The sequence below is a fragment of the Peromyscus eremicus genome, chromosome 19 (assembly GCF_949786415.1).
Source record: "Peromyscus eremicus chromosome 19, PerEre_H2_v1, whole genome shotgun sequence".
NCBI classification, from domain to species: Eukaryota; Metazoa; Chordata; class Mammalia; order Rodentia; family Cricetidae; genus Peromyscus; species Peromyscus eremicus.
This window is the reverse complement of record NC_081435.1, coordinates 13,875,011-13,900,149: the sequence shown is the minus strand read 5'-3', so window position 1 is coordinate 13,900,149 and position 25,139 is coordinate 13,875,011. Positions and strand designations below refer to the sequence as shown.

The window sequence follows — 25,139 nt, the reverse complement described above, 5'->3', positions numbered from 1 at the left end:
GGGAAGAGGGGTGTCCTAGTTGAATTTTGGGGAGGATCCAATCTGATACAAGTAAGGATCATCTGAAAAGAGGAGCTTCAATTGAAAACAATACCTCCAGGATCCAGATAGCCTGTAGGCAAGTCTGTAGGACATGTTTCTGACTAATGATTGAAGTGGGTGGGCCTGATGTATCACCCTTAGGCAGGGGGGCCTGACTGTGTAAGAAAACAGGCTGAGCAAGTCAGGAGGCCCAAGCCAGTAAGCAGCCTTCTTCCACGGCTTTGCTTCAGCTCCTGCCCAGGTTCCTGCCCAGACTTCCCTCAGGAATGGAATATGACCTACGAGTTGTTAAACTGAAACAAGGTAAGTTGAAATAAGCCTTTTGCCCCCAAGTTGCTTTTAGTTATAGTGTCTTATCACAGCAATAAAAACCCCAACTAAGACAGAAGGAAATTATGTAAATTTTAATTAAAATAAGAAATTATTAAGAAAAATAAGGTAAAAATTCTAATATTTTAATCTGAAATCTTCAGTTTTGTCTTTCACAACTGAATCTTTTATGCACATAGAATTTTAATACATATATACACATATATATATGTACACACACACACACACACACACACACACACACACACACACACACACACACAGAGGACATGGTAGTACATGCCTGTATCATCAGTCCAAGGTCGACCTGGACTACACAGGAAAACCCTGCCTCAACAAAAAAGAAAAAAAGGAAACCATTTTTTTTCATGTAGCTAAACAGTATAAATACTATTTAAAGAACATTCCATTTCCATATATAACCTATAAGACTAAATCTTTCGTATGTCAGATGCTATGTATAGTCCATTCTGTCTTATACTTTAATTTCCTTCAGCTTTCTGTCTACCTGTGTCAATACTGCAGTACCCAATTATAAAGGTTTTAAACCGCCCCTTTGGTTTTTCTGGCAATACTAGGGACCAGAACCAAACCCAGAGCTTCACATATATCAAAATAGTATTGTCACTGAGCTACATATCCAGGCCTTAAACTAAGTCTTAAAATCTCATACAAATAAGCACTTACTTCTGAAATAGCCTGGCAATTCTTGACCTTTTGTTTCCTACTAGATTTTGAATTAACCTGTTAGTTCTACAAAGATTAACAAATCATTTTCTAAAATCCACATTATTTTCTAAAAATAACAATAAATTTATACATTAATGACAGTTTAACTGGCATTTTCACAAGAAATTAGTCTCCTCCTGCCCCCCATGATTATATCCCAAAAATGTCTTTAGGTCTGCTGTGATGGCTTTTGGTCTACTTATATAACTCTTCTAAAGATTTTACCCTGCCTGCTATCATTTGGATCTTAAATATTCCTATAATGGCCCACACTTCAAATCTTGATCCCAAGCCAGTTTTGCTCTTAGGAAGTGGTGGAACCTTTTAAGAAGGGGACTAGTTAGAGGCAGTAGGTTAGAGAGGAATGGATGCCTTTGAAAGGGTATTAGGACGAAGGCCCCTTCCTACTTCTCTTTGTACTTCCCAGCTGTTATGAGGTAAAGAGGCTTTGTGTATCACATGTTCTCACCTATGCTTCCACATGTCCCAATCCATAGGGACAACAAACTCTGGACTAAGACCTCCGAAATCAAGACCCAACTTAAATCTTTGCTCTCTTAAAGTCAACTTATCTTAGGTATTTATTACAGCATGGAAAGTTGACTTAACACAATCCTAAAAATAAATATTCCCTTTTAAATACTTAATTAGAAAGATTTTTAACTATTCTAAGATATTAATATTTTTATTATAAGTTGCTATTTAGAGTAACAAAACTGATGTTTCTGTAGTAATCTTATATAAAACAAGTTAGTAAACTATTATAAATCTAAAGAACTTCTCTGTAGAGAAGTGAATTTTCCATGGAAGTATCCATATTGACGCTAAAGGATGATTACTTGGTTAATTCTTTTAGCCTGGTGGCTTCTATTGCCCAGGGTCTTCAGAAGAGATGTCATGCAATGCTAGAGATGAAGGACAGTGATGACTGTTAGCTGCTGTTGACATCTAAGAGAATACTATGAATGGCTTGCTATCAAGTATGATACTTGCTGTAGGCCTTTTCATAGATGTCTATGGCGGCTTGAATGAAAATGGCTCCCATGAACTTATATATTTGAAAATTGGTCCCAACTTGGTGGGACTGTTTGGCAAGGATGAGGAGGTGTGGCCTTGTTGGAGGAGATGTGTCATGGGGGCAGGCTTTGAGATTTCAAAAGCCCATGCCATTCCCAGTTAGCTTTCTCTGCCTCTGCCATGCTCCCTCCATGATGGTCATGGATTCACCCTCCGTAACTGTAAGCTCCCAATAAACTCCTTCTTCTATAAGCTGCCTTGGTCTTGGTGCTTTGTTACAACATTAGAAAAGTAACTAAGAAAATTACCTTTCATCAGATCCAAAAATTTCCTTTCTACCCTAAGTTTATAATAGTTTTTTTCAACCATAAAAGATTTAATAAATTAATTTTCTGTATCTTTTTTTTTGGGGGGGGGGGTTTCGAGACAGGGTTTCCCTGTGTAGCTTTGCGCCTTTCCTGGAACTCACTTGGTAGACCAGGCTGGCCTCGAACTCACAGAGATCCTCCTGGCTCTGCCTCCCGAGTGCTGGGATTAAAGGCGTGCGCCACCACCGCCCGGCCCAATTTTCTGTATCTTAAAGGCAAACTGCTCATGTACTGGGGGATATAGCTGAGTGGCAGAGTACTGCCTAGTATAATATAGTATACTGAGCTCAATCTAGGTACCAAAAGCAAGGGAAACAGTTAAACTGCTTGTATGGATAATTACATTAGTAGTAGACTTTTAAAATGTAAAACCAAACTTGCCTACTAAAATCTTTTTTTTTTTTTTAAGTTAAAAATTACTTAATCTTTTATTCCTGATACCACTACCATAATTTACAGGGCAATATATCTGATGTAATGAAAAGAAAAAGAAAAAGAAAAAGCTATAACAGATAAAAGACCTCAGGAATGTACATCTAATTGACACTACATAGCATTAATCAATAGCTGCACTTTTTGCAAACTGTGGTTATGATGGTCCTGAACAAGAAGGATTTCCTGTTTAAGCTGCAGTAACTTTCCTGACCGTGGACCATCGTTCCTTCTGTGACAGATTTTTACAGTTCCTCTAGTGCATTTAGGACAACTGTCTGAAAGAAACCCACAGCTTTCTGACAACTCCTCACCCTCTCCTGCTAAGAATCGTAGCCCCCTTTCAGCTGTTTTTTTTTTTAAACCTTCTGCTACTATATCTACCACTTCTACCAGATCCACAGCCAACACCATAGGGACCGCCTGAGCTTCTTCCACCAAAACTGCCCCCCCCTTTCACGGGCCCATAATTTGATTGCTGTTGTCCACTATAATTTTCAAAGTCATTATAGTTCCCACCACCACCACAGTTACCTCCACCAAAATTTCCTCCTTCACTGTAACCATCATATCCTCCTCCATCACCTTGGTTTCCATATTCTGGTCCACCTACTACTATAACCCCACCATAGCTGCCATCATCACCTCCAAATCTATTATATCCACCATCACCACCTCCATAACTACCTCCGCTGCAACCACCTCCACCACCATAGCCTCCTCTTTCACCAAAATTACCTCTACCACCTCCTAAATTTCCTCCACGACCCATAAAGTTGCCAGCTCCACCTCCACAACCTCTCTGTGATCCAGCAGACTGCATCTCTTGTTTAGAAGGGGCCTTTTTCACTTCACAACTATGCCCATGAATAGTGTGGTATTTCTGAACAACAATTTTATCAACTGTGTCATGATCATCAAAAGTTACAAAAGCAAATCCTCTCTTTTTTCCACTTCCATAACTTCTACGGTTTCAATCTTGCCATACTTTTCAAAGTAATCTCTCAGATTATATTCTTCTGTACCTTCTTAAATACCACCAACAAAAATTTTCTGTACTGTTAAATGGGCACCAGACTTCATAGAATCCTCTCTAGAAACAGCTCTCTTTGGTTCTACCACACGCCCATCAACCTTGTGTGACTGAGTACACATTGTAGCATCCACCTTTTCAACACAAGAGTAGATCACAAAACCAAAGCCCCTGTAACATTTTGTTTGGGGATCTTTCATTACCACACAGTCTGTAAGTGTGCCCCATTTCTCCAAATGTCCTCTTAAGCTATCATCTGTGATAGCTTAAGAGAACCAATAAACCAAAGCTCAGACCACAATAAACAGCTTCCTCAACTGTTCTGGTTCCCCTGGATCATGGCCCTCCATTTTGAGACTGGACTTGCCTCTACCAATCTGAGTTCAATATGGGACCCTAAAATCTTTTCCAATGTAAGTATTTCCCTACAACTTACTGAATGCAGTTTATCTAACTAATTTTAACAGCCTGATGTTATGGAGGCATTTTCTCGATTGAGGTTCCCTCATCTCTGATGACTATACTTTGTGTTAAGTTGACATAAAACTAGCCAGCACAATGACCAAGACAACTTATAAAAGGAAGCATTGAACTAGGGGCTCATTCAGTTTCAGAGGGCTAGTCTACAATCATGGCGAGGAAGACAGCAGCAGTCAAGCAGGCATGGTGCTGGTGCGTTAGCTGAGAGCTCACATTTGTATCTGCAAGGAGGAGACACAAGGAAGAGCAGAGAAAGCTCCACCAGTGACACACCTCTTCTAACAAGACCACACCTCCTAATCCTTCCAAAACAGTTCTACTAACTAGAAATCAAACATTCAAACATATGAGCCTATGGGGGCCATTCTTATTCAAACCACCACACATATACATAAATAAGTCTTTTTAAAAATACGTATTTATGGGCCATGGCAGCATACACCTTTAATCCCAGGACCCCAGAGGCAGAGGCAGGTGGGTCTTTGTGAATGTGAAGTCAGCCTGGTCTACACAGAGAACCCTGTCTCAGACAAAACCAAACAAACATATTTTTAAAAACGCACTTTACGTGCTATATCTGACACAGCATATCTACAACTTTGGAGTACTTGATTATAGTTTTCATTGCTCTGCTGACTAAATCACTGACTTCAAGTTTTTTCTTACTTTTAGACTGTGAGATAATGTTTGTACTTTCTAAGTCTATACCTAAGTCTATCTTCCTACATTCTTGAAGAAAGGGTCTGGCTTGAACAGGCCTGTAATCCTAGTAGCGTAGGTAAAGACAACAGGATCAAGTGTTCAACGTCAGCCTTGGCTACAAGGGAGCTAAAGGCCAGACTGAGGCACATGTGATACTGTTGAAGAAACAGGAAAGGAGGAAAAGGGAAGTCTTGGGAAAGAGGAAATGAGAGAGGGGAAATAAAAGGCAAAAGGGAATGATCAAGGAGTTTGGCTTGATTAGTCCTAATAACCTGAGACCACTTTTCGCTAAATTCTTGGTTTGGATTTTTTTTGTACCATTCACATACATAGTTCTATGACCTCTAACTCCAAATCCAGTTTGAGTGAACCTATAACAATAATTTCTCGAGGAAAACTATTTCACGCTCCCAGTGAACACTAGGTAAGACAAACAAGCTGTTATGGTTTGAGTCTCCTCCACTAGCCCCTGTGTTTCAACACTTGCTCTCCAGCTTTAGAGGAGTGTGGAACCTGGGGTCTGTGGCCTAGCTGGCAGAAGTGAGATGCTGGGGCAGGTCTTGAAAGTTGTATCTCCTTCTAGTGACTGTCCAACTACTCTACTTTCTGGTCAACCATCATTAAAAAACTAAGTCACATGATCCCTCTCCCATAACTGCCATTCCTTTCCCACTATAACAGATGAAACTGTGAGTCAAGTAATCTTCCCTCAAGTTCCTTCAGTCATGTTGTCACAGGAACAAGAAAGGAACAAACACTCCTTTCCCCACCCTTCTCTGCTAACCCCTGAACCTTAGAACAGGCTTGCTATCTCTCCCTAGTTTATTCACTGATCCTTAAAGGAATTCCAGTTTTATACCGAAGTCCCTGCATCTTCTCACCTTGCTCAATCCTTGGACTGTCCAGCCCTCCGTGGGTTTCTCTGTAAAGGTTTCCCTAGCCCTACAGCACATCAGCAGAGGAGCAAGGTAGACTGCCAGGCTTACTTCTCCAGAGGCGTGGTTTCCTCCCGAACACTCAGAAAAGTCTCTGCCTGTCAGCTCAACAATGACCTTTAAAAACATATTTCAAATGCTCACCCCAATATTGTTCTAAATTTGGATTTATTTATTTTTATGTGTATGGGTATTTTGCCTGCATGTATGTATGGCAGCATACCATGTGTGTCCAAGAAGGCTAACAAAGGCTTTCAGATCCCCTGAGACTAGAGTTACACAAAGTTGTAAGCTGCCATGCAGGTGCTGGGAATAAAGCCCAGGTCCTCTGGGAGGGCAACCAGGGCTATTAACCCCTGAGCCATCTCTCAAGCCCAATATTTTTTAATGTTTTATAATATATGTCTTCTTCCAACTCTTTTTTAAATCTCACATTTGCCACACTGCCAAAACCAAAACATCTATAAGCTCTGAACAGTTAGCTCACTAAGTATCCCCAAAAGAAATTATCAACACTACTTAAAGCCACAGGAAACTGGTTCATTTAACAAGTATGTGCCAAATACACTTCTAGCAACTTAGCACACATCAGTAAACTAAACAAAAATTAACACATTCAAAGTGCTGACACTGGATAAAAGCAGAACACCAATCAATAAGCACAGTGAAATTGGATTACACTATAGAAGGGTAAGAACAACAGGAAGAAAGTAAAACCAAGTGGTCAAACAAGAAAAGGACCTCAAGTACTTGTGGTGAGGCTGTAGTTTCAATGGCAGAAAGATTGAATACTATGTGTAAGCCTCTGGGTTCAGTTCTCAGGAGCACACACACACATACACAACTGATACTGTGGAGACTATGATCCTAAACACAGCAGCTACTATTAAAATACTTTCCTCGAACATACTACTAATTTTTCTAATTAAACATAAAGTTGAAAGAACTACATGCAACTTCCTCTTGGTGTGAGATAGGAGGGAGGGTGGTCCACAGAGATGTTAATACTGCATGACTCCATCCACTTCAAAGAAACCATGACACACCTAAATATGAATACTTGGGGATACTGCTCAAAAAGTTAAGATGCTCTCTATTCAAAATTTTAAAGTAAATGAAAATTTAAAATAATAAAATATATAATAGGATTAAAGTATTTAATATTTATTGAAATAATGGTTAAATGAACAGAAATAGGGTTCATACTTCTAAAGGTAATTAGATTTTAATTAGGTCACTATTAGTCAGTTCCTTTGAAGGGTAATCCTCATCTTGGAAGGTAACTTGCCCAATTTTCTCATTATACCTTTTATGAGGATGTGCTTATTAACTCTTTAAAAATCAGGCTTCTTTTTCCCTCTGTATAGCAATAGAGCATAAATCTATTAAATTAAACCTTAAAAAGGGGGGAGAGGGAACTCCAGGGATTAGAGAGAGCTCAGCAATTAAAAGCACTGGTTACTTTTCCTAAAAACTTCGATTTGATTCCCAGCACCCACATGGTAGCTCACAACCATCTGTAACTCTAGTTCCAGGGAATTCAATGCTTTCTTCTGGCCCCTGCAGGAACTAGGCATGCATATGGTACACATACATGTAGACAAAACACCCATACACATAAAAAATTTTTAAAAGAAAACAAAAATGGTGGAGAGCAATTGAGGAAGACGCTCAATGTAGACGCAGAAGAAAAAGAAGGCAACAACAACAACCTCTGCTTATCCTAATTCATTCAGCTATAGTGCTGACATGCTGCTGGGACTCACCCTACAGTTTCAGTTTCATTTCATTAATGCCAACATGCAGTAGTATATGTCAAGTTTACTCATTTGACTGAATTCTTGGAAGGCATTTTTGAATTTGCAGTGCAGACCACAGTGCCTGGCTTAAAGCAATAAGTGCTTAATCACTATCAGCCAAATGACTAAGGCAAAAAAATAAAACTTTTCTTACCTCTAATATTTGACAGGTTAGACTAAGTCTTATTCATCTGTCTACCACCAGTGAGTCTAACACTGAGCTTACACATTACCTATATTCCATAAATGGTTGTCAGACTACCTAAGTAGTTTTCATCTGTAAACTACTTTGTACTTTTTCAAAGCCACCTAGTAAACAGCAGTATAACCAAGAACACTCCAGTTTTGTGTCTACGTTAGCAGGAAGTGACAGGTATGCCCATCAAGAGTCTCAGTTCCTCAGGTCAGTATTTAAAGGAAGGAGAATCTTCTTATTCGACAGCCCAAACCTTAAAGTGGTATTTGGCATCCCGGCGGGCAACTGCACAGTTGTACAGTAAGTACAGTGGTAAAAGGGAACCATATTCCTTTCCTGCTGGCTCCTATTTCCAACATAGTGCACTATCTCCATGTACAGAACCTCTGACAGAAGCTGCTCACCTTACAATCTTCTTTACCCCATTTTCACTTGCTAACAATTTACTCATACCACTGTTACAAAGGCCTTCTTCTTCTCTTCATTCTGTGGATCTCAGTGAACTAAACAGACAGCCCCCAAACATGCATGGCCAATAAGTTCTGACCTCTCAGAACTTACAAAGAAGTAAGAAACAAACCAGCACATTTATCAGCATGGCAGACAGTAACTATGGGGAAAATTGTTTGTTTATTTAGATGTTAGATACTGGACTCCAAGTCTTTCTCTACTACTGAACTATATATACCCCTAACCCCCATGACAAAAACAAACAGCATCAAAAATTTGTTAGAGAATTGGGAGATATCTTAGTATAAATTTCTTTAGAATTACTTACTTGCCATTATTTTACTCATACTTTTCTAGACATTTTCTTTAGTTGTTTATCTAACGTATTCACCTGAGCCTATAATGTTGGAAGACAAGGTCCAATTTGCAATATACTGTCTACAAATTAGCACAACTAATAAAACAAAATTGAGTATGCCAAAGTAACTATTAAGAAGGTCAACATTCACATTTTAAAGTGATTAAACTATGAATCATACTCAATCATCTAGCTGTTTCAGTAGGCACAACTAGTTTTACCTAAGTTTAAAGTGATTTAGCAAAAGAAAAAACTAATTACTGCTAAAATAAGCTTAACTCAAAACATAGAAAACCCCCTATTAACAGGAATGTACGCAGCAGGTGTTCAACAGCATACATGCTAGCTGGCTCTTCTTCCATGTGTGCTACAGACAGCAGGGGATGTGTCACACATATCGACACCATCCTCAGCTGTCAATGAGAGACACCATCACTGCTGTTACAAAGGCCTTCTTCTTCTCTTCATTCTGTGGATCTCAGTGAACTAAACAGACAGCCCCCAAACATGCATGGCCAATAAGTTCTGACCTCTCAGAACTTACAAAGAAGTAAGAAACAAACCAGCACATTTATCAGCATGGCAGACAGTAACTATGGGGAAAATTGTTCATTTATTTAGACGTTAGATACTGGACTCCAAGTCTTTCTCTACTACTCAACTATACCCCTAACCCCCATGACAAAAACAAACAACATCAAAAATTTGTTAGAGAATTGGGCAATATTTTAGTATAAATTTCTTTAGAATTACCTTTTTCACCTACTTGTCATTTTTATGCTCACCGTAGGAAAGTAATAGTAATTACAGTGGATCCCAGAAAACTAGCTGGCTAGACTAGTCTTAACAGTGAGCTCTGGGTTCAACTGAGAGACACTGCCTCACTGGAGATGCAAAACTCTGTATTCTCAGGCACACATATGCACTCACATACATGCAAACACTCACACTCAGGTGCAAGCACAACACACAGCTGCAAGTAATTATACTCTCAGCATGCCTACAGACTTAAAGGTGGCAAAACATCTAAAGGTGTACTTTAATGTTTAAGTCCCACTGTACAGTAATAATTATCAACATCTAATTGTGTATAATACTACACATCCTTTTCTATAAAAGGAGGTTCCGGTACTAAATGAATTCTAAAATTTCCTTTCGGGATTGACTTTATGGACCCATAAAATATACAGTCACACAGGGCTCCACCTTAGAATAAATTTTGCATTTGGTTTAACAATCTATGGTTATTGTCTTGAAGTTTTTAATGTTTTTTTAAATAAAGGGACTCATTTTTCATGTCATTCTAAACTCACAAATTATATAGCTAGTCCTTCTCATTGTCATTCAAATACTGTGACTCCATAAATGTATGGTTCTAGACACAATGGCAATTTTAAAAACCAACAAAACTAAAGAGACCTGGTTTCCATTAGTTTCAGAATAATGACTTTCAAGAATACAGTTAAATTCCTTTACCTTCCTAGATCCACAAATTACTTTCCCTCACACTAACCAACTGACCACACCAAGTCCTTTTCTTGGGGCAACTTTCAGACTGCTAATCTGTGCAGAACTATACCTTCCCTCCCTCTCACCCCAAGATTTGTGATTATAAATATTGAAAATTTAGAGCATCACACTTGGAAAACAAAAAATGACTTCTGAGCCAGGTATGGTAGTACAAGTCTGTAATCCTTGAACTTGTAGGTTGAGGCAGGAGGATCACAAATTCAAGGTCCGTCTGTACTACAAAGTAAGACTTTGACTCAGTTGTTTTTTTTCTTTCTGGCTTCTCTAGCAAAACAAATCCTCTACTACTCTGAGTAAGCAGAGTCAAGCTCATTCTTTATATTCAGATGGTCAACAACTCTGAGCATAAGGCACTGCACAGCTGGCCATAACCATTTCCCATTTACCCCATTCTCTTGCCCAGGGCCCTTCAGCTACACTCATCTTCCCATTCCATACACAGACCATGCCCTCTCCTGCTACATGGCCTCTGCACACACTATTCCTCTTATTGAGAATCCACTTACTACTACTCTTTACATTAAAATCTTTTGACTTTTGGGTCTCCACTGAGATGCCATTTATCTATTACTTGCTTCTAATTCTGTGTGCTTCATTGGATTATATGACCCACAAAGAGAGAAAACATGTTTTGTTCACTCTGTATTCATAGTACTTGGCCCACAGGAGAAAGTAAAAATGTGTTCAATCTTTTCATTCTTGTGGGCCCCAACTACAAGTATTTCCTTAGATTTATGCCTTAGCCCTCTCAATCTCTCCCTATTTTCATCTCTAGGCTGAAGATTCTAACTTGAAACTCCAGACTTAACCTCTCCCAACAAGGTCCAGTCCTTCAACTATGACACCTGCAGTTAAGATACACCTGGAGTCCCTCTCTAGCACTCACAACTGGACATGTCTCAAGATACTCCCTGAGGGATGGGGTAATAATTCAATGACACAGTGCTTGCCTAGAAAGCACTCTGGGTTCAATTCTCAGCACTGAAGGAAAAAAAGAAAACTCGAACACATTCATTGTTCCAGTTATAACACTCTTATTTTTTTTCTGTTTTTAATGACGGTATCCCTTCAGAGGTCAAGCGTCAAAACGTTCTTTCATGCATAGATAACGCCGGATTCCTTCTCTAAAAATGCACCTGAATGTTCCTGAAGTCACGTGGGGCCTCACCACTTCTCTATGGTCTTTTGAAATAATGATTACATATTTATCTCCATGTATACTCAAGATGAATTCCAACTATATCATTAAATGTCCTCATCAATCTCTTCAGCATTCCTTCATGCTTTCCAACATCCATACACTTTTACTTTGTATTTCAAAGGCCTTCTCAAACCCAGTGTAGCAGCACATAACTATCATCCCAGCACTTGGGAGGTAGAAACAGGAAGACCAGGAGTTCAAAGTTAGATGTGTATATAGCAAGAACATGGCCAGCCTGGACCACTTAAGTCCCTGTCTGAAACCTCTCCCTGGCCTTCCCTTCAAAGTCCCTCTTAATCTTGCCCAGGCTACCTTAGCAAGGCAATCTAGGTTAATGGTCAAACCCATAAACTCAGAGCAAGACTGACATGTTAAAAGATGACAAGGGGGCTAGAGATCTGGCTTAGCAGTTAATTCCCAGCACTAGCATGGTGGTTTATAAGAACCTGTAACTCCAGTTCCAGGGAGTGATACTGTCTTCAGACCTTAGCAGGTACCAGGCATGCAAATGGTACACAGGCATACATGCAGACAAAACACCCAAACACATTAAATAAAAAAAGTGAGAAGGAAGAGTAGGAAAATCAGTCCCACCACTTAACCTATCCACATCTTTTCATCTTATAAAGACCAGACAAGTTAATGTAAGTAGATCGCTTAAAACAACGCTTGGCACACAACCAATACTATCTGCAGTGTTTTACAGCCACATTTTCAATTATTAATAACCTGCACTCCATCTGTGACTGACTGTTGCACCAATTCCCTTCAACCTTTCCCTTCTGAAGTCACAGTTCAGCACAGGTAAGGAGCAGCTGATAAGCTGCAGTTCTGCAACCCTGCTCTCACTCGAAAGCACTTTCAGTCAAAAGCTTCTTTCTTTTCTTTCCAACAGCGTTTATACATCTCATGCCCTGAGATGTCCCCAAGTTTATTCCTCAAAGAATTCCCAGCCCCGCTCAAAGATTCTCTGTCTACAACTGATCCACTCTTTCCTCCACTTTCTCATTCCCAAGTTCCAGATCAGAGAACATCTTGCCACCATCTTCACTGCCAGTGGCAATGCTGTTTCAGGCGTGTTTTGGGTTTTGTTGTTTGGTTGATTAGTTTTGGTTTTGGATTCTTGAGACAGGGTCTGTGTAGCCCTGGCTGTCCTGGAACTCACTCTGTAGACCAGGCTGGCCTTGAACACACAGAGATCAACCTGTCTCTTCCTCCCTAGTGCTGGGATTAAAGTCGTGTGCCACCACCACCTTTCTGTTTTTGTTTTCTTATGCTTCTATCTAAGTAGAAATGACTACTCTCCCTATAACAGTCTAATTTCAAATTGTATTCTCTTTGCACAAAAACATCTAAAATAATTAAAAGTCCTTCCCCTCAAATACAAACAGAATATGGACTTTAATCTCCAAAGTAGTCAGGCCTCACTATTATGAGCATTGCCTTTCTACCCTCTTAGGGCATCTGCTATACAAAGGAATAGGTAACACTAGTGAAGTATTTACTGATGACTCATGATTTCCTAGGAACTGTAAAGTGAGAGCTTCAATATTCCCAAAAATTGCCAGGTATAGTGGCGATCATCTTTAATCCGGTACCTGTGACCCAGAGGCAGGCAGATCTCTGTGAGTTCAAGGCTAGCCTGGTCTACATAGCAAGTTCCAAGACAGCTAAAGCTACATAGTGTCTCAAAAACACAAAAAACAAAAGTCAAACAATTCCCAGAAATGCTTGCCCACTCCTCAACTTGGACAATAAATTATCAAGTGTACTATATAATTCCAAAAACAATTAGTAACTTAGGTGTGCACGTGGCTCTACCAATCAGTGCAAACCATTCCTTTCTATAAATGAAAGTGAGAAATACAAAAACAAAACAAAAGCAGAAAAGAAATGGTAACTGCTAAAGACACAAAAATCTAGCAACTGGGCCATCTAACCTAAAGAATAGTCTTCAAATCATTTCTCGGATCTCCAGAAAGGTCTTATCCAGCGTCTGATAGTGTTTGGACCCAAGGACAGAAACGACTTAAGGGAAAAGGTTTGTTTCAGATATAGTTTCAGAAGGTGGCAATCCAGCACACCGGGGTCAGCAGAGAGCACACGCAGCAGAGAGATCAACCAGCACCAGAAGCAGGTCTGAGTTCCAGGGCCCTCTTCTACTGATCTGCTTCCACCAGCTTTAAGAGACACTCTAGAGCCTTCAAAATAGCAAGCACATGCTGAGAGCCCAGCAGTCCAAACATGAGCGTGTGGAGGACACTTCAGACTCGACCCATACACTATGCCTACAGCACTTTACAGACCCCAAAATAGTTGTGTACTCAAGAAGTCAAAAATGACAATGATTACAAATGATTCTTATAAAAATGTAATTATTGTGTAATTTTTAAAAGGTTACTCTATTGACATATTTCTTTAAGAAGGGGTATTGCCATGGTATATGTGTGAAGGTCTGATGACAAACTGTGGTAGTCAGGTCTCTCTTTCCACCATGGGAGTCTTAGGGATCAAACTCAGGACACCAAGATTGTAGGCAAGTGCCTTAATACTGTGACCCATCTCCCCAAGGTAATTATTTTGGAATTTCTAAGAAAAGAATTAAAAAAAAAAATCAAAGGAAAACCAGATCACCTTAAGTCAGAGCTGTCTTCTCAACTCTCACTACTGTTATTCTGTACACCTTAAAAATATTACATATGTTCCTACAAAATACAAGAAAAGCATCAGCAGAAAAGTTAAACTGGATGATGCCTAATCACCAGCTTAATGTTTTAAAAAGAAGTGGGCCAGTAAGAGAGCACAGTAGGTAAAGGCATCTACCTCCAAACCTGATGGCCCAAGTTCAATGCAGTTATCCCAAGGACCCACATGCTAGAAGGAAACCAACTCCTGAAAGGTATCCTCAGACCTCCACATGTGCACTGTGGCATGTATGCAAACACACATGCCCAAAAGAGAATTTTAAAAGCAATTAAATTTTGTTTTGAAAAGAAGCAGCTAATACCAGGCAATTGTAATCAAAATATTCAGTCCCTAGACAACAACCTGGTGTCTAGTTCATCAGAAGACTTGGAGTAAGCATTCAAAAACAGATAAACAAGTCAAACAATGTTTAAGATAGGAATTATATATGGCAGCTTTCTTGTTCTTGCAATTCATATTTTATATACACTAAAAAAATTACTCCATGTGAAGTGGGAATGTCTAATACTAACTCTTCAGGGATATATTTTTCTGACAGTAAAATAGATAAATTGGGGATATTACATATAAACATGTTGTTATTTGTTCATCTAAGAAGGCTGGGGAAGAAAGATCACTTTTAAAGAATTAGAAAGAGGTGGCAGGTAGGCTGTGAGCTTCAGTACAAGATGAGCAGGAACACAAAGAAATGATTTGTTTTTGTCTCATATACCCCAGATCTGAAGCAGATGATGCCAACAACCTGGAAATGCAAACAGTCATAAGCAAAGCCCGAATCAGGCCTGCCTGAGTCATCTAGAGGACCAGGAAGGAGACATCTCAGCAACACAGTGTTTTTAAGAAGAAATTACACCAAACACCTAGAAGAACTAAGGTGAGAAGGCTACACTCTCACATGCTGTAACCAGACCCTAAGCCCTCATCACCAGGGCAACACTCCAGAATTCAGGGTAAGCAGCTGTGATAAAATATCCTAACAAAACTTAAGAGAGAAGGGGTCTACTTTGTCTTATCCCAAAGGGATACAGTCTAGTGTGGGGGGAACACATGGTAATAGGTAGGGCAGGGATGGTGTCGAGAAGCAGAAGGCTGGCTGGTCACAATGCACCCACACTCAAGATGCAGAGTATGAACAGGAAGTAGAACTAGGCTATAAATCCTCAAGGCCCACCCCCAATGATCCACTCTCTCCACTGAGACTCCACTTCCCAAAAGTTCCACAACTTTCCCAAAGTGTCACTAGCTAGGGACCAAAAGTTCAAGCATATGAACCTACGGGGGACATTTCACACTCAAACCATAGAGCAAAGCTTTCATCCACATCAGCTGTACCATTCCTTCTACACCACCTCACCTACCCAACTACAGGATCAGCTCAGCTCAAGGGAGGTCCAATGGTGAGCCTGTCGTCCTGATTCCCGTTTGTTTTGTTTGTTTTGGTCTTTGAGACAGGGTTTCTTTATGTAACAGTCCTGGCTGTCCTGGAACTCATTTTGTAGACCAGGCTGGCCTTGAACTCATAGAGATCTGCCAGTCTCTGCCTCCTGAGTGCTGGGATTAAAAGCTTGTGCCACCATGCCAGGCCTTCTGATTCCTCTTAGTGATAACAAGGTAGCAAGCAACCAATGTGCCCCCTCATCTCATTTCCTCTGCTGAAGCGATACCCCTCAAACTCCAGGGAAAACAGAACGCTTAAAAAAGAACTAGAATATCAGAGAGCATGAAAATATCCAGGTTTTCATCACACACACACACACACACACACACACACACACACACACACACACGTCTAAGAGATGTAGAGTTCAAACTGAAAGAATACCAATCGTGCTAAAATTATCAATTTTACAATAGCATTGGCAGAAATGCTTCAACGATTACAAGAACTCTCTAAACAAGTTAAAAACAAAACAAACAAACAAACCCTAAGCAAATCAGTAGCAGATGAAGACCCAAATGGAAATTTAAAAAGCTCAAAAATATCAAAAATCTAGGTGGCCGCCTTCAGGGACAGAGGAAATACACAGGAAGCCCAAGTAGCACAAAGTATCCAAGCAGAACAGCACAAAGACTGAAGAACAACTGGCAAATGGCAGACACTCTTGAACTGTAACCAAGAGCTACTGCTGAAGGTGCCAGCCTTACAAGGGAGGGCCACAGAAAAATCAGGCTAAAAATGTACTCAAATGGTGAAAACTTCCTCAAGTTGGCAATAGACATAAAACTTTAGGATAAAACATAAAGATTCAGGATTCAAAGTGAACCCCAAACAGGATAAACCCAAAAAAACCCATACCAAAAGGTACAAGCATGAGAAAATATAAAAACAAAAGAAGGAGTTCTAAGAATGAGAAAAGAATAACTACAGAGGAAAAGTGCCTTGAATGAGAGCAAATTTCTTACCTGAAACCATTAAGGCCCAGAAGGAAAACAAGTGTTTTTCAAGGGCTAGAAAAAAAAGTTATTAGTATAAAAAACCTCTACCCAGAGAAGCTGAAGAGGAATCGATATTCTCATACAAAAGAAAAGGAATTGTTCACAGACCTACCTTAAAACAATGACAAAAGTTCTGAGCCAAGGAGGGTGGTGCTCACCAATAATCCCAGCACCCTGGACACAGAAGCAAGAGGATAGTCAAGGTCAGCTTGGTCTTTACAGCAACTTCTAGGCCAGCCTGAGCTAGAGTGAGACTCAGTCTCCTTGCTCCTATCCTATCCCACTCTCCCCCTGAAAAGTTCTTAAAATCAAAAGAAAGAAAAGTAAAGAAGTATACCCCAAAACAGTACAGATCAAGGTGAGAAAAAGTTTAAATGTTCAAGTAATCCACAAGTCTGTAAAAGAAAAACCAGGAAGCAAAAGTCAAGTGGCAGGTATATGCCCTAATATAGCAATAATTATATTACATATAAATGGTCTAAATACATCAATGAAAAGGGAGCTTGGCTGAATAGATTTTAAAACATGATCTAACTATATAATGTTTATAAAAAACTCACTTCAAATATTCAAAGTGACTAAGACAAGCATATTAAAAACAGTAAGACAAGTTGGGTATGATAGTATATGCCTGTAATCCAAACAGGTGGAGGCAGAAGGATCAGGAATTCAAGGCTATCCTTCACTACTAGAGACCAGCCTGGGCTACCTGGGCTATAGTTTACAAGATGTTACCAGTGGGAATAATTGGATAAAGGATACAAGGGATCTTCCTGAACTGTTCCTTAGAACTACATGTGGAGCTACATGAATCACACAATAAAAGTTCAATTTAACGGGAGTAGTGGCACACACCTTTAATCCTAGTACTCAGGAGGAAGAGGCATGAAGAGTTCTGTGAGTGCAAAGTCAACCTGGTCTACAGATTGAGTTCCAGGCTTCAAAGAGAAAAATCTGTCTTACAAAGAAATGGAAAAAAAAAGTTTAATTTAGGGGGTTGGAGAGATGGCTTTTCAACTAAGAACACTGGCTGCTCTTCCAGAGGACCTAGGTTTGATTCCTAGCACCCACATGGTATCTCACAAACATTTGTAACTCCAGGCCCAGGGAATCCATGCCTTCTGGCCTCTGTGAGCACCAGGTGCCCAAGCAGAGGAAAGACTTACATGCAGGCAAAACACCCATACACATAAAGTAATAAACTAAACTTTAAAAGTTCGATTAAAAAGTCACTCATTGTTCTAATGTGAACACTTCAGAGATCAGTTAGCCCTTTATCAATCCTTCATCCTGGACATAGAATACACACAGACACAAATATTAAATGCTTTGCCTATCCTCAAACACTTAAGTAGAACTCACGCATAAATGAACAATGAATGACTTCCTAAAGGGCAAGTAATGTGAGCCAATCTCTGAGCAAGCAGCAGTACTTTCACAAGCAGGGATGGAAAGACGGTAATCTTGGAAGAAAGGAAATCATATATAAAGGTACAAAGTCAGAAATAAGCATGATGCCTTTGGAGAAAGGCACATGTGGATGTTATCAGATAATAATAAAGATGGATAAGTCAGTCTGGGAGGAATTGGGTAGGATCCCCAGAAGCCAAAGACAATTCAACCGCCACTCAGAGAAGCCTTCCCTACCAACCTAGAAAACCAAAAGCAGCGAGTCCCTCCTGCTACTCATCCCTTATACCACCCAGTCTATCCACCATCCTCTACAGCAGTAGCTGCAAGCAAGCTATGGTCATTAATTCTAGACTCATCTGTATGGTTTAATGCTGCCCTGTTCTCTAGTTACCTTGAGTCTACTTTGGGGTCTGTCATCCATTAATCACTCAGTAAATGTCAACTGAATAAATGGGCATGCAGTAAGAATCCACTCTCAGTCTTATTTCATACAGCTACTGCCTTCCTTTCCTCCATTTTACCCAACTATGAGGAGTGTGTGTGTGTGTAGCACAAAGCGAGTGTAGAAACAATGTTACTACCTCTGCTGTGGTGTTATTTTCCATAAAATGAGAGCCTACTCCCAAGACTGGATGATTCGCTCTAGTCTGTGAAGTTATCCATAAACAAACAAACAACAAAAGGCCGGGCATAGCGCTCCATGCCTCTAATCCCAGCACTCCTGGACTGAGGCAAGAGGATTACTTGAGTCCAAGAGATAGGAACTGCCCAAGCAACAAACCTGTCTCAAGAAAATAAAACACAGCAAAAAAACAAAAAGCCAGCATTCCTCCAGGCCAAACTTATGAAAAACAAGGCAGGTTTCAGAAAGATGTCACATACCAAAGACTAAGAGACATGCTGCTTAAATATAATGCAGTATCTTAGATTAGATTCTGGAGCAAAGGAGGATATTACTGGAAAATTAAAGCTAAATCCAAATTTAGGTTTTTTAAAAAACTCCTTATGAGGGGTTAGAGAGATGGCTAAGCAGTTAGAAGTACTGGCTTCTCTCTCGGAGGACTTGGGTTCAATTTCCAGCACGAAACAGTAACTCCAGTCCCAGGGGATCCAATGCCTTCTTCTCTACTGGTACTGCATGCACTAGGTGCAGACATACACACTAGCAAAACACCCATACACATAAATACAAATAATTCTTTAAAACGCACACACACAATAGGCACTAACATATGATTAAAATTTGAATTTATTAATTTAACTTCATGTTACCAAACAGAAATAGAAAGACCACCTACTGCCTCTATAAAACCTGCACTTGGTGGGCTAAAGCAAGAATATCACCAAGTTGGAGGTCAATGAGATACATTGTATCAACAAGGGGGCTACATAGTGAGAACTTGTAGCAATGTGTGTGCCCACACAGACACTCCCTCACCCGGCTTGCTGTTGGCTCATGTTTATAATCCCTTCCTTTGGAGGGGTAAGGCTGGAAGACTTCTGTGAGCTGAGGCCAGCCTAGGCCAGAGCGAGAGACCCTGTCTCAACACAAAAACCAAAACAGAAGGGAGGGAAAGTCAGTAAGTCATGCCAGGAGCAAAACTCCATCCAGGTAGCAGGATTCCCAGAAAAAAAAAAGAAAAAAAAAAAAAAGCACTATAAATACTTTCACTATAACTCTGCCTCATGATCTCCCCAGATGCCACTCAGTGCTTGACTGACAACCAGTCTCACCTACTCAAGAGGCTCATTCACTCACTCAATGCACAGCTACTGAGTGTCTACTACTTATCATGGACTATAGAGTCTATAGGAACACATGGCTAGGGGAGAAAGCTATGACAATGTCTGCTTTCATTAAGTTTATAAACTCCACTGAGGAAGTCACTTAAATGTTTGCACAAATGATTAACACTCCCAGAAGTTATACAGTCTGCTGCTAAAAACAAATGGAGCTGGAGAGAGGACTTGGTGGTGAAGAGCACTGACTGCTCTTCAGACAACACAGGCTTGATTTCCAGCACCCACACGGCAGCTCACAATTATCTGTAACTCCAATTCCAAGGGATCTGAACCCCTCTTCAGACACCTACGTGGTGCACAGATATAAGTGCAGGCAAAATACTCATATACATTTAAAAAATAATAATAAAATAAAACAGGTACCAAACAAACCAAGAAACATTCTCTAAACCCAGTTATCATTGGCTTTTGAATAAAGGCTTTTCAGGTTTCAAACCACACACAACCTGGAGTCCTGTTAAAACATACTAATTCAGTCGATGTGGATGGGAGTCTGAAATAATTCTTTGAGAATCCCTGGGTAACGAAGATATTTCTAGTTCATGAAGCACATTTGAAAGAAATATCAAGGCTCTGAGGTACCATGGAAAGACCTTCAAACTATCTTGCAAAAATGCAAGTTCCATAAAGGCAAGTACACTTTGTCTCCTTTATTCACTACAGCATCCTCAACACTTAACAGACGGCGCTCAATAAATATTTACCAGATAAATAAATGGATGTATGGTCAAGACTAGCACTATCAATTGTTGCACACTTGGCTCTTGGATCCTTGAAATGTGGCTACTGAGAGAGGAGCTGAACTTTTTAAATTTAAGTAACCACATGTGGTCAATGGCTACCACGAAGAAGACACAGATCCGAAGGAAAAAGCACTTAGCACAAAGTCTAGGTCTGACTCTGAACTCTGCAGCTTTTAACTGAGTTAACTTTTAACTTCTGGGGGCCTCATCTTCATCTTAAAATTAGGGCAAGACCTTCTGCTTTCTGGAGTTCTTGGTACGATCATAAAGAAACGTACTACTTACTATTAAACACAAAGTGTGGTTTAGGTGACATTATCTGCCCTCCAGAAACAATTCAAGATCACAAAGACTACTCTGCCTTTTGCCCGAGCGTACCAGAAATGCCAAGCGAGTTTGGTTTCGGTGGCTTTGAAATAAGGCCAAGGTCATAAATGTGGTGGTGGGGGTCGGAGGGGGTCCCCGCTGCAAGGGCTGACTCGTAAGAGGCAGTGACGATGCAAGTCATCCCGATTCCTGGTCACTCTCTCACGGCATTGTGCTGCGGGTGAGTGGCCTCGCGTTCATTCATTCCCATTGCCCCGAAGCCCGCTACTTCCCAGGCACAGACCTCGGCCCCGGCCTGTGCGCCCTCCCCCGTCGCCCCGGACCGGCCTGGGTCAGCCCGGTACCGCGGCAGCGAGTCCCGCACGGCCGAAGCCAGGAGCCATGTTGAGCCCTACCTCTCTGTCAATAAAACAAAACTTCCGTCTTCGGGAGAAAAACGGTTTCTAACTCAATGTCAAACTAGGACGCCAACTCGCAGCGGTGCGCGGCCGCCCGGCAGAGGGAGACGCCGCGCGCCGGGCGGCCCCGGGAGTCCCCCGCCGCCGGACCCCCGCGCCCCGGCCGGCCGCGCGACCACAAAGGGCCGAGGACGCGGGCGCGCCGGGGCCTCCGCCTCGCCCCGCTCCCGCGCCAGCGGCCGGCCGGCCCGCCGCGCACTCACCTCGGCCCGCGCGGCGGCAGGCGCTCCTCAGGCCGGCGCGGGCGGTGGCGGCGCGCTCCCGCGGGCCGCAGCGCGGGCGCTCCTCTCGGGCCGCCGTCCGCCGCGCCGCCTCCTCGGCCTCTGCCGGCGGCTCCCCCGCGGGCGGGCAGGCGGGCGGGCGGGCGGGCGGGCCCGGCACGAGCTCCGCCTCCGCCGCGCCCGCCCCCCCTACCCCACCCCACCCCCAGCCTCGGCGCCCGGCCTCGCGGGCTCGGGCTCGGCGCGCTAGTTCAGGCAGCCGCGGCCGGCGCTCGCCCGGCGTCTCCGTCAGCGCGGGGCGCGCGCGCGCCAGGCCGCCCGGGCGCAGTCCTCCCAGGCCGGTGCGGCTGCGCGGGGGGAGGCGGGGGCGCCGCGCTCACCGGATGCCCGACCCCTCCCCCGCGGCGGGCGCCCCTCGGCCGCCGCCGGCTGCGCCCCTGGCCCCGGCCGCGGTTGGTTCCGGCGTGCCGCCGCGGCCGTCGCTTCCCGTCCCGCCCGCCCCGAGGCGCGGAATCGGGGGGCCTCGGGCAGGAAAGGTTGCCCACCTGTGTCCGGACAAAGACGGCGGCGGCGGCGGCGGCGGCAAGTAGAGCCTGGGGGAGCCGGTCGCGGGCGGCAGACATCGAAAGCGCCGTCGCTGCGTTCAGGCCCCGGGCGCCGCACAAGGCCACGCCTGATGCGGAGCCACCTGTGGCGGGATGAGTGGTTCGGTCGAGCCCGGCGCCGGCGACTGGATGCACGACCGAGGGTGGGCGGTGAGGGGAGGCCACCGGCCTGCACCGCCGGAAGAGGCCGCCGGACCTCGGGGGACCAGAAAAAAAAAAAAAAAAATACTGCCGCCGCCACCCCCGCCCCCGCCGCTGCAGAATAGGGGCTGCTTGCTGATGCCTTTCACCCCTTTCCCTGGCGAAGCAGACCTCACTACTCATTCTCAGAACCGAGCTTGGCCTCCCTGCCCCGTGCAAGACAGAGCCCTGGGCCTCAGTCATCATCCAGGTGCAGGCAGCCAACCACCCGCCTTTGCATTTTTCTCAATAGCTCATTGAGAGGCTTGCATCTTAACTGCTTGCCAACCACGAGCAGGAACCACGCGATAAGATCTCTCGTAGATGTTAATGGCCCCGTTTTAATCCTTTAAATCTATATTGTCAATAGATTGGGAGTGGAACCTGGTGTGGAGTCTCAGAAATGACATTAAAATTATCTACAGTTTTACTATCTTGTTTTTACTTAAGCTACATATTCCAAGTACTATACTTGAAAGCAAGTCCACCTCTCAAGTGCTGAGATTACGGCTGGGCAACAGTGCCTGCATGGCCTAAGAGATGCCATTTTAAAAAGTACAAATGTAATAGTTTGAAACCAAGTCAGTCATTAGCCTGTTAATGGTCCAAAAGGGAACTATATTATGAATAAAATGTGGTCTTTAAAAGAAAAATATAACCAAAAAAAGAGAAAGATATACTTAGCTTAAAAGAAAATATTTGCAACCCATATAGAGGATTTGTATTCAGATTATGTTAAAGAACTCGAACTCAATAAAGAAGGCTAATAATCCATTTACAAGTGGATGAAAGAATACACATTTTATCAAAGAAAATATTTAGATGATTACAAGTAATGTTCAGCATCATTAGTCACTTAGGGAAATGCAAATTAAAACCACAATAGGAAAGCTCTTCCCACCCACTACAATAGCTGCAATTAAAAAAGTACTAACCCAGACAAGAATGGTTGGTGAGAAGGAGGACAAATTACAACCTTCGTGTATTATGGAACTGTAAAACTGTAGCACTGTGTGCTGGGTTCTTGGGAAGTTAACACGGGACCGTACAATCCCACTAATAGGTATTACCCTCAGAAAATTAAAGAGGTCCTTCTAACTTGTTCATAAATATTCATGTCATTATTTATAATGGCCAGAAGAGAGAACAATCCAGATGTCCCAAGAATTTCTGAAGGGATCAACAAAATATATATGTAAAGGAGCAAAGTACTCATAAAAAAAGTCTTACTTCAAAAACAGTAAGCCAAAACTGGGCATAATGGTTTGTTTCTGTAACATCAGCACTAGGGTGTACAGAGCAGGAGGGTCAAGACTTTAGACCAGCCAGATTACATGGCTAGTTTGAGATCAGCGTGGACCAAAGGAGCCACTGTGTCAGAATGATAGTAATAAGCTAAGTGGAAGAGACTAATGCAAAAGAGCACATACATGATTCCACTTAAATATCTACAAAAATCACACAATGATTGGCAGTTGCTTAAGGCTGGAGGTAGGAATGTGGGGACTGACAACAAACAGTGCAGGAGATCTTTTTGTAGTATTAGAAATTTTCTAAAACAGAGTAAGATAATCTCTGTAGGTGAACCAAAAGTAATTGAATATGCATTTGGAAAAATGTTGGTATGTCAAATTGCTTCAATAAAACAAGCTTTAAAGACTTCTGTTCCTCTAAGAAGCCTAAAATAACAATGCCTTTTGTATCTCGTTTGAAAATAATTTGCAATTAAGAAAGTACCTAAAATCAAATAGAAAACTGAGTACTGTTTGCATTGTTTGATGTAATAAAATGCACTCTCCTCCATAGCTTGTCCAACCAAGTACATTTACCCCCTCGTCACCTCAGTGTCTGCCTACTACTAGTCATTCAGAAATGTGTCTTGACTTTATCCTAACAGGGTAGACAAGGGGTATGTTTCAGGGCAGGAAGGAACTAGGGTCAAGATTTGTCAAGAAGGAGTAAGTGAAAGGGTTATTTGAAATAACAGATGAGGGAACCCAAAGTGAGGAATAATCCACATCTATTTTCTGATGTTTTTCTTTGATGTTACTTCCCGTTCACACTGTGCCCAGAACTCAGATCTCTCCCAGTCACAGCAATGTGAGCCTCGGGAGCAATTTTTGGGCTGGATAGTACAGGTCAGGTTTTTTGTTTTTCAATTTGATGAATTTTTAAATGAATTTTTTTATTTCCTCCGTTGTAAATAAGTCCTAGTCATTTGTTTGCAATTAGCTTCAAAACAAAACAAAACATAACAAACCTAGAAAATGGTTCCTGTAACACGCCTGTTTAAGGGAGAAATGTGGGAGTGGGGTGATTAATCTTGACAGGTTCAGAACCACCTAGAAGACAGATACCCCTCCGGGTGTGTCTGTGGGAGTGTTTCCAGGGAGGACTGTCTAAGATGAGACGCTCTCCCTTGACTGCGGGCAGCCCCATTCCATGTGCTGAGGTCCCGGGCTGAGTAAAGAGGAGTGGAGCATCAGCCTTCATCTCTCTGCTTTCTGTTTGTGGATGCAGTGTGACCAGCTGCCTCACCCTCCTGCAATCAATCATGCCTTCTCCACCAGGACAGATGTGCTATCAAACTGTAGACCAAAATAAATCCACCCTCCCTCAGCAAACCACCTTCCCTTAAGGTACCT

The 25,139-nt window shown here is 42.1% G+C and overlaps 1 pseudogene; it reads right to left on the bottom strand.

Annotated features, from left to right (window-relative positions):
* Window positions 1–2,773: 2,773 nt before the first annotated feature.
* On the bottom strand, window positions 2,774–16,721 carry LOC131896122 (heterogeneous nuclear ribonucleoprotein A3-like; annotated as a pseudogene).
* Between the last annotated feature and the right edge of the window lie 8,418 nt (window positions 16,722–25,139).